General features: G+C 44.7%; 1 protein-coding gene across 1 annotated transcript in view; it reads right to left on the minus strand.

Moving 5' to 3' along the window:
* The window catches only part of LOC149318077 (serine/Arginine-related protein 53-like), a 257,271-nt gene extending 246,539 nt beyond the window's left edge, over positions 1 to 10,732 (minus strand). Inside the window, exon 1 of the mRNA XM_089508974.1 lies at positions 10,648 to 10,732. The gene's annotated coding sequence lies outside the window, so the exon portion shown is untranslated. The remainder of the gene's footprint in view (positions 1 to 10,647) is intronic.
* Between the last annotated feature and the right edge of the window lie 282 nt (positions 10,733 to 11,014).

Below are 11,014 nucleotides of genomic sequence, written 5' to 3' on the forward strand. Positions count from 1 at the left end.
AAAGTTAGTAATTGCTTAGGTCCTGCTCTTCCCTTTTTTAAAGATGGGGACAACGCTTCTCCAGTATGTTCCACTATGAGATCTACCCTGTTATCCAATGATGCTGGAAAAAATTATCTATAGAGCTCACACCTGCCAGTTCCTTTAGTACTTTCTCTTGGAGGCAGTTCACTTAGCCCTGGAGGCCTGAATTTATTTAGAATAGCCAGGTATTCCTACACATTCTCTTTACCTGTACTGGGTTGCAGTCCCCTCACTCAGCTCATATACATTTGGTTGTCTTGGTAGATGACCTATGCAGGAACTGGATAGGGCAAGTTTGTCCCTGTTGGTTCTGCTGAGCCCCTCAGCAGCTTTTGATTCCATAGACCATGGTATCCTTCTGAGTCACCTCTCTGGGGTAGGGCTTGAAGGTACTGTTCTACAGTGGCTCTGTTCTTTCTTGAAGGAGTGTTCTGAAGGTGATGCTGAGGGATTCCTGCTCAACTCCTTAGACACTAACCTGTAGGGGGAGGTGGTCCCTCAGGGCTGTCCCCTATGCTATTTAACATCTACATGGAATTGCTGGCAGAGCTTGCCTGTCGTTTTGGAGTAAAGTGTCATCAGTATGCTGATGATATCACTCTATCACTCTTTTTCACCAAATTCCAAGGAAGCTGTTCTTGTGCTAAACCAATGCCTGGCAGTTATAATGGACTGGATGAGAACAAACAAATTTAAGTTTAATCCAGAGAAGACAGGTGTTCCTGGTCAGTCAAAAGATAGATCTGGGAATAGGGATTCAGCTTGTGTTGAATAGGGTTACACTCCCTCTGAAAACACTTTTTCACAATTTGGGGGTACTTCTAGATTCAGCTCTGGGCCTGGAGACCAGGTTTCAGCAGTGTCCAGGAGCACTTCTACGCAGTTAAAACTAGTGCACCAACAGTCCCATTCCTGGAAAAACTGGCCTCAGTGCCTGGTTACATTCCATTTGGATTACTTTAATGTGCTCTATGTGGGGCTGCCTTTGAAAAGGTGACCCAAAGAGGTGCAGCCACTGGAGCTGGCTACGGGGATCACACAACTCCCTTGTTGCAACAGCTCCACTGGCTGCTGATCCATTTCCGGGCACAATTAAAAGTGTTTATTATGACCTATAAAGCCTTATACGGCTTGGTTTCAAGTTATTTGAAGGACCATATCTCCCTTTACAAAATCATTAGAGCATCAGGAAAGGCCCTTCTTTCTGTCTCACCATCATCTCAGGATTATTTGATGGAAACAAGAGAGAGGGCCTTCTCAGTGCCTGCTCCCAGGCTCTGGAACCCCCTCCCAAGAAAAGCCAGGATGGCTCCATCCCTGCTCCACTTTTAGTGGCAGGTAAAAATACTGTTGTGCCATCAGGCTTTTTCAAATTGGTGAGGGTTGAACTTCTAAATGCTGTGTAATTTATATTTTAAAGTTTGTATCCAGTTTTTCATTTTTAATGTGGAATATCATTAGCTTTTTAAAGTTGTTTTTGTATTGTTTATAACTTGTACCGTTGTGGGATATAAATAAATAAATAGATGATGATGATGATGATGATGATGACGACGACGACAACGTGTGAGTGACATTTAATGTTGAGTGGGGGTGTTCAGTTAGTTCAGTTCAGAGTTCTATTCAAGGAAGTTCAGGGAAGAGAAACTGAGTGGGGAATTGTCTGCAACTGTTGAATTATTGTAAGCATACCACCTTTGAAACTAATGTACTTAAGCAACATTCTTGCAACAAGTTATTAAATAAAGCTAAGGCTTGTTTGTTATAAAAGAGGTCTCTGCCAGACTGAATTCACAAACATACAGGCACATAAAAGATATAAAACTTACAGTATATAGTCATGTATAAGTCTAGAAATTTTAGTCAAAATATTGACCCAAAAAAACCTGAGTCAACTTATCCATGGATGAATGTAAGTACTGTACTTTAACTCTTATCAAAAAAAGGAACCATCATGGTGAAAGGCTAGAGCATAATATGTCCTGGAAGCACTGACCTCCCTCCTCTCTTTTCTCTCATTCTGCCTTTAGTATAAGCACAAACAATTAGGCCTGCTGAAATTTTGTTAAGTTCTTTGGCGTTGTTTTTCTTTGCTTTTCTCCTGGAAACTTTGTTTTGCTACATGCCCAAAAGTTTTCTCCCTTGACTTATCCATGGGTCATATCAAAATACATAATTTGGGCTCCAACACCTGCCATCAATTTATACATGAGGTCGACTTATAGTTGAGTATATACGGTATAAGAGGAAGACACTGGAGACCCTAGCCCTTATACATTTAGGGAAAGTGTATAAAGGGTGGGTGCTGGGCAGGTATCATTGTCGAGAGGTCTTCAAATGATTCTGAGGAAAAAGGTAACCTCAAGGCATAGACAGGAAGCCCCTTGTGACAACTGGTATAAATGTGGATGATGTTTATTATTATTTAATGTATTAAAATATTTATTAATTAGCTAAGATCGGCCAGGGAATAGACTGCAACAAATATGCACACAAAAACACTAAGGCAATGACACAATACCACCACATGAACACAAGGAAGAAAGGAAGCACTGGAAAGCTCTGTCCTCCACTATAAACATATCTCCAGTGGTGGTGGCGGTGTTGTATGCCTTCAAGTTGTTTCTGACTTATAATAATAATAATAATAATAATAATAATATGTTTTATTTATAGACCGCTATTCCGCAATGATCATAGCGGTGTACAGTAAAATCGTAATACAATACAAAATACAGTTAAAGGAGGGAGAAGTCTCGTCCTTCAGGCAGTCCCTGATGTTGCTGGGTCTGCCTGATGGCTCCCTCTGAGGCCGAGATGACAGTTGAGGAGGGAGGGGCCTCTTCCTTCAGGCTGTCCCTGATGTTGCTGGGTCTGCCTGATGGCTCCCTCTGAGGCCCAGATGACAGTTGAAGAGGGAGGGGCCTCTTCCTTCAGGCTGTCCCTGATGTTGCTGGGTCTGCCTGATGGCTCCCTCTGAGGCCCAGATGACAGTTGAAGAGGGAGGGGCCTCTTCCTTCAGGCAGTCCCTGATGTTGCTGGGTCTGCCTGATAGCTCCCTCTGAGGCCGAGATGACAGTTGAGGAGGGAGGGGCCTCTTCCTTCAGGCTGTCCCCGATGTTGCTGGGTCTGCCTGATGGCTCCCTCTGAGGCCGAGATGACAGTTGAGGAGGGAGGGGCCTCTTCCTTCAGGCAGTCCCCGATGTTGCTGGGTCTCCCTGATGGCTCCCTCTGAGGCCCAGATGACAGTGGTGGTGGCGGTGTTGTATGCCTTCAAGTTGTTTCTGACTTATGGCAACCCTATGGTGAATCTATCACAAGGCTCCTCCCTCCATAACTGTCATCTTTCGGCCTCTGAGGGAGAGAGAAGGCTGGCCCAGTACCATCAGGGGCTAGCCTGAAGAAAGAGGCTCCTCCCTCCCTAACTGTCATCTATCGGCCTCTGAGGGAGAGAGAAGGCTGGCCCAGTTCCATCAGGGGCTAGCCTGAAGAAGAAGAGCCCTCCCTCCGGTCCATCTGCCTTGGTCCAGGCCTCAGAGGGAGAGAAGAATGCTGGACCTGATCCTCTCCCCCCCTCACCATTCCCTTCTCCTTTTGTGTCGTGTCTTTTAGATTGTAAGCCTGTGGGCAGGGAACTGTCTGTTATCCCCTCTATTGTAACCGCTCGGAATCCCAGTGATTGGGCGGTATATAAATAAAACCTATTATTATTATTATTATTATTATTATTGTTTAGCTAAACCATAATTAAAATTAACCACAGATATAAGGATAAACTACAATCACTCAGAAACAGAAGCAAATTCTTCTACATATTCCTAAGTGCACCAGAGAAAGAAAGAAAGAAAGAAAGAAAGAAAGAAAGAAAGAAGATTGTAAAGTAAGCCCAATCTTTAGCCAGAAACAGAACAAAACCAAGCACTGCTACCATAATTTCACTCATCACAGAATTCAAAATAGTACCACTTTATACTTTTCCTCCGTTATGCTCAACAAAGATCACAACTGTCATTAGAAGGACAAGGAGAGACACTGAGAACACAAGAGCGTAAAATTCACTTTTTTAGCGTTAAATGTGTGCTTCCATATAATATTTTTGAGTGATAGTAATTCATACATTTGACTTCTACAAATTACATAGGGATTTGTGTCAATTCCTTCTGATCCAGACAACAGACCAGAGATGAACAGGATGAATGGATCAGTCCAGGATAATAAACCTTATACGAACTGCATCTTTCTTATGCTACTTTCCCCCCACTTTCCTACATCTTCCTAAATTGTTGTAGGAGGAGTATGAGCACAAGAAGCAATAATTTGACTACACAAGTACAATGATGTATGTTACAGTGAGGAGGAGTTAAGGTTGGTAGGAAAGTCCCAGTTGTGCCTCAGCCTACACTAATTGGGGTGGACACCTTCTAAACCAGAAGGAAGCTTGGGAAAAGACAAAGTTACAAACAATAATCCTAAATGTTTGTCAGCGCAACTGCTGGGGTCCAACAACCCTTGTCAGCAACTCAAACGAGTCCTGGGGTTAAATCAGACCCTTGGAGCAGAGCTGGCAAATTTCCAGAAGCCGAAGCGTGGCTCCCAGAGTCCAATTGGGATGACAGCAACTGGATGTCTTCCAGGAACTGCAGCAATGCAGGAACCTCCAGGGACACACAGCAAACCGATGCTGTAGCTTCTTCTGATAAACCACCAGAGAAACAAAAGTCCCCAAAGTGCTCTTTATTCACAGTGCTATAGTACAGGGGTAGGCAACCTGCGGCCCGTGGGCCGGATGCGGCCCAGTGAGGCCTTGGGACCGGCCCCAGGCTGGTCCTGCCGCCGATTGCCGCCAGGGCCTTTGGCGTCTCGCGCGAGGGGCATGGTGGGGCAATTGTCTATAGAAGCCTCAGAAACATGCATTTATCTTAACATTTTTTAAAAAATCAGCAAAAAATTTTGCGTGTCCTCCATTTTTTATTTAAAAAGTGCCCTCCATTTGAAAATTTTGTCCTACATTTGTCCCGGTTTATTTATTTATTTAATTTTTTTTAAATTATTTAATTATTTATTTTTTGGCTTCGGCCCCCCAGTTGTCTGAGGGACAGCAACCCGGCCCCCAGCTCAAAAGGGTTGCCTACCCCTGCTATAGTACAATACTAGATCTCTAAAACTCCAAAACATACCAATCCAAACTCCTACTTCAAACCCACACCACACCCTTGCAACCCCTGGGTTTATATAGACTCCAGACCATGTGGTCTCCCAAACCCAGTGAGTTCAGGTGTGTAGCCATGTCATGTGTCTCCTGTGCAATCCAGACACATGTTTCATCATCCATGGCTACGTGCACTTGGACATTGAAGTGTCCTTGGCCCAATGGGCATCAGCTGTGGATGATCAGCCTTGCCACTGTGCTGAATGCTCATGGCCAAACACACACACACACCAAGCATTTCCCTGTGTGCTGTGTTTTAACCCTTCAAATCCTGACAATGTTTACATAGTGTCTATTAATCTCAGCCAGAAATTAATAATGTTTATTAGAAAATCAGCCAGATGTAGTGGTTTGGGTGTTCGACAAGAACTCTGGAGATACACATTCGAATCCTCACTTGGTCATGAAAACCCACTGGATGACCATGGGCAAGTAACAATCTTTCAGCCTCAGAGGATGGCAATGATAAACACCCTCGGAAGAAATTTGCTAAGAAATCCCTGTGATAGACTCACCTTAGGGTTGCCATAAATCAGAAATTACTTGAATCATAGAATCATAGAGTTGGAAGAGACCACAAGGGCCATCCAGTCCAATCCACTGCCATGTAGGAATTCACCATCACAGCATCAGACACACATTCTAATGGAACGAATTGAACATCCTGCATCCTTTCCACGCTACACCATTCACTATGCAATGGCAAACCTCTGAACATATCTTACCAATAAAACCCCATGATAGGGTCACCTTAAGGTTGCCATAAGGACTAAAGGCACACAACAGTAACAACTTTACAAATCCCTGAGACTGTGCAGTTTCTTCTCGGTGGGCAAATAAGGCAAAGAACTTAAACAAATTTGTGCTATGGATGCTTCTGTAGATGTTGTGGGTGTTTTCTAACATTCAGAAATTTCACCCAAATATGAAGTCATAGGATCCCAGGCTGACTATATCACCTTTAAGAGATGACAGCTTGGATTTACTTTTCATACTGTCTTCAACACACCAAATCACATCTGGCTTTAGAGGTTAGTAACTGTTTAATACTTGAATGAGACACCACTCAAATTTTCGGGAATCTCCTCCTTGTTGGACTAAGAAAGAATCCTGCTTAAAACACTGCAAAGTCACTGCCAGTCACAGTACATAATAAAGGGCTAGAATGATGAACCAATGGTCTGACTCAGTGCCAGGCAGATTCCTAAGTGCCCATGCTCTCAATAAATACGGACAGAGAGATACCACTCTTAGGTCCTGGGAAAGGAATCAGAGGAAATCAAATCTTTCCTTGGAGGATGGATTGAGGAGGCTACTTTCCTATAGTGTTCTTATGTACCTCTTAAGCTATATTATGTGGGGGACCAACAATTATTTTTCTAGTATGCCAGGGGTAATTGCCATGTTATTGTTCTTGTTGTGTGCCTACAAGATGTTTCCAACTTATTACAACCCTGCCATGGGGTTTTCTTGGCAAGATTTGTTCGGAGAAGGTTTGCCATTGCCTTCCCTGGTGACTGAGAAAGTGTGACTTGCCCAAGGTCATCCAGTGGGTTTTATGGCCAAGCTGGGTATTTAACCCTGGTCCAGCAGTCAAACCACTATGCCAATCCTAATCCATGATTTTTACCTTTCCGGAAACTCTGTACGGATCGGTAACAGTCCACAGGCCACCAATTCTGTGGCTGGAGTGTGTCCAAAGGAGGGAGACCAAAATGGTGAATAGTCTAGAAACCATGCCTTATGATACTTAAGAGAGCTGGGTATGTTTAGCCTTGAGAAGAGACAGTTAAGAGATAATATGATAGCCTTGTTTAAACATTTGAAGGGATGTCATATTGAGGATGGAGCAAGCTTGTTTTCTGCTGCTCCAGAGAACAGGACCTGGAACAATAGATGCAAGCTACAGGAAAAGAGATTCCACCTCAACATTAGGAGGAACTTCCTGACAGTAAGAGCTGTTTGACAGTGGAACACACTCCCTCAGAGGATGGTGGAGTCTCCTTCTTTGGTGGTCTTTAAACAGAGGCTGGATGGCCATCTGTCAAAGATGCTTTAATTGTGAGTTCCTGCATAGCAAGGAGTTGGACTGGATGGCCTTTGTGGTCTCTTCCAAATCTATGATTCTATGATTTCAAGCAGCACTGTCCTGAAGATCTGGCCTCTTGAAATGAAGAACAGTTGGGAGGGATGAAATACATGGGTTGTCAGAATACATGCCCCAAGCAACACAAGCAGTAGAAACCTGTATTACTCAGTTTTTAATTGTATGCTCTATCTAAGAGGATCAGGACTACACAGCTATGGGAACTATGGCCCCATACAGACTGCCAAAATAAAGCTGCTTCAGGTCATTTTGAAGGTATGCTGTTTAAATGATATAAGCGTCCTAAGAGTTCGGAAGCCGTCCCAAAGCCACGATCCAGTCCTAAGGACTGGAACGCAGCTTTGGCGCAGCTTCCGGACTCTTAGGACGCATGCATCATTTAAACAGCATACTTCCAAAGTGTCCCGAAGCAGCTTTATTATGGCAGTCTGTATGGGGCCTATGTTTCCTCTTGTTTCCCATCTCATGGAGTGCAGATAAAGCACACCTGCCCCAAAGACTGGCCAGCCTTGCCTCAGTACTACAGGCATAATACTGGGGTGAGCATTTCATACCACTATGCCATCACTTTTCTCTTTCTAAGAGAGGGATTTCCTGGGTGGGGGTGGGTAAGAAGGGGTCTTGATCAGCAGAATCCAACAGTCCAAGAGCCAGAGATTACAATGGCCTCCTTCATCAAGGAAGGAATTGACAACACAGTAAACCCTCCTTTTGCCTCAATGATTCCCGAATTTTGATCCTCCAGATGTTTTGGACATCAGCTCCCAGAATGCCTGACTACTGGCCAAACTGGCTGGGGCTTCTGGGAGCTGAAGTCCAAAACATGAAGAGGACCAAAGTTTGGGAAACCACTGCAGTCTAGAGGTTCTGACAGTCTGGTCATCAGGCCTTTAATGAGCCTTTTTCCTCACTCTTTTAAAAGGTGAACAGAGATGGCATTTTCTATTCCTTCCTTCAATGAGCCTTTCTCCTTACTCTTTTAAAAGGTAAACAGGGATTATTATCATTGTTGTTTTTATATTTCTTCATATCCTGCTTTTTCTCCAAAGTTGGAACTCAAAGAGGCTTACAATTTTAAATAAATACCAATAAAAACATACAAATCTGAACATTAAAACAAAAGTAAACAATACTCAATAGTAGGCTAAATCCAGCCATAGTCATATCACCCATCTGTGGGTTCAAAGGCACTTACTGAACTATGATGGGTCCAAAAGTAAAAGAATCTTAGGGGCAAAACACACTGCAGAAATATTCCAGTTTGAGACCACTTTAATGTCCTGGCTCAATGCTAGGGAATTCTGGGAACTGTAGTTTTTTTAGACATTGAGCCTTCTCTGTCAGAGAGATCTGGTGCCACAATAAACTACAATTCCCAGGACTCCCTAGCACTGAGCCAGGGCAGTTAAAGCAGTCTCAAACTGGATTACTTCTGCAGTGTGTTTTGGACCATGGTCATTTTATGAGTTTTCCACGCAAGAAGAGGCCTCTCCCCCCTCCAGGCTGAGTGGAAGGACCCTCTCTTGGGGGCAACGAAACCCCAAAACTGAAGGAGGGGGACTTACTGGAGGCACTCCAAAAAAAGGACTGATGGGTGGGAGATTTCTCACTCCAGACAGAAGGGAGCAAGGGGACCCCCCCAAACCAGGCTTTAGAGTAACCAACACCTCTCAACTTGTCCCAATACTAAAATGTATTTTTAACAAGTACTAAAAGGGAGATTTGGGGCCATTCTGGTGATAGCCAAAAGACAGAAAGTAGGCCTGAAATCTCACAGTATGACTTAAGAGAAGCAAGCAGAAGCCTGGAGCCTGGAGCCCTGGTTCTTTGAGGTAGCAACTGACACTCCTTTTCCTTGGGAACTTAGGGAGTACAGCTACAACAGATAACATGTTTCTGAGGGGTGGATAGGCAACAGATGAATTCAGTTTTGCCATGTATAAACAGAAAAACAGGTGACTGTAGTAAGCGAAGCTTTAGCAGCCAGTCATGAGTTAGCATCCATACAGTGTCCACCAGCTTAGGCTACATCTGTATGTAAAATGTAGTCTTCCCATCACAGTTTACTCTGGGGTCATAGATACAATTGTAAAAGTGTACTCTCATCCCTCAACATTTGCAGCTTTGACTTTGGCGGATTTGATTATTCACAGATTTTATCAATATGTTATCTCTAGGAATATCTGGGTCCTCCTCCGGCGCAACTCTATGGTCAACCTTAACCAAAAGTCGTACTGCAGGACCTAGAGATTTGTAGAGAGAAGACTCCACTAGGCATTTGTAGCTCCTCCAGTGCAATTCTATAGTCAATGTCTGGCAGATGTCGACGACAGAGTTGCACTGGAAGACTGAGACCAAACTCTGCCCTTTAAGAGATTTTAGACTTCAGCTCCCAGAAGCCTCAGCCATGTTGGCCAATAGTCTGGGATTCTGGGAGCTGAAGTCCAACAGAATCCCTTAAAAAGCAGTTTGGGGAGCACTGACCACAAGTTGAACATGAGTCAGCAGTGTGATGCGGCAGCTAAAAAGGCCAATGCGATTTTGGGCTGCATCAATAGAAGTATAGTGTCTAGAACAGATCAAGGGAAGTAATAGTGCCACTCTTTCTGCTTTGGTCAGGCCCCATCTGGAATATTGTGTCCAGTTCTGGGCACCACAATTTAAAAAGGACGTTGAGAAACTAGAGCGTGTCCAAAGGAGGATGACTAAAATGGTGAAGGGTCTGGAAGCCATGCCCTATGAGGAAAGACTCAGGGAGCTGGGGATGTTTAGCCTGGAGAAGAGAAGGTTAAGAGGTGACATGATAGCCCTGTTTAAATATTTGAAGGGATGCCATACTGAGGAGGGAGCAAACTTGTTTTCTGCTGCTCCAGAGAACAGGACCAGGAACAATGGATGGAGGGAGACGTGTACAAGAATGCTGTTCTCACTAGGAATTGGGGGGCGGGGGGGGGCCGAGACACGTGATTTGTGTGTACTCAATCTTCAAGGTTTAGTGAAGTGCCATAACGAAGCTCTCCCTGAAGGGCCCTGTCTGAGGCTTCAGTAGACACTGGGGATGATGGGATTCCTTGTGGTGGGGAGGAGGTGCAAAGCAGAAGGGAGGCGAGGCGTAAGGCTGGCCACTCCCCCTTCTCCCTCCTCAGCCAAAGCTGGGAGCTTCATCAAGGCCCTCCTGAGGCCGCTTCAGGGCCTTATATAGGCCTCCCTTAGCCCCCCCCCCGCCCCCCGTTCAATTTCAACGGGGGCAATGGTCGTCCCGCAACCATGGCAACGCTTCGCCGCGCGCGCGCGCGAGCCCCCTTACCTCGCGAGGACGTCCCCGCCGAGCTTCCGTAGTTTGAGCTCAGCGCCTTCTTCTTCTCCCACTAAACCCCTCCCCTATTCCTCTGACTGCGCACGAGACAGGCCTGGCCAAGCCAACGCCGAGCTCATCCACCCCCCGCGCGCAGCCTTGGCGGGAAAGCGCCGAGCGCATCGATGGGCAAAGGCCAGCCTATGGGGTTTTTTTGGAAAGGGATCCTTACTTATTGCAAAGGAAGTAAAGATGGTCTAATAATAACAAATAACCTCGTTTTTTAAAAATGCCCCCTATTATTATTATTATTATTCCTTGTTTTCTGCCCTCCACTCACCACCAGATATTAACCACAATAAAAAAAACATTGGAAGTA

This window comes from Sceloporus occidentalis, unplaced genomic scaffold (assembly GCF_023333645.1).
Source record: "Sceloporus occidentalis isolate IW3139 unplaced genomic scaffold, rSceOcc1.0.p SCAF_2, whole genome shotgun sequence".
Taxonomy (NCBI): domain Eukaryota; kingdom Metazoa; phylum Chordata; class Lepidosauria; order Squamata; family Phrynosomatidae; genus Sceloporus; species Sceloporus occidentalis.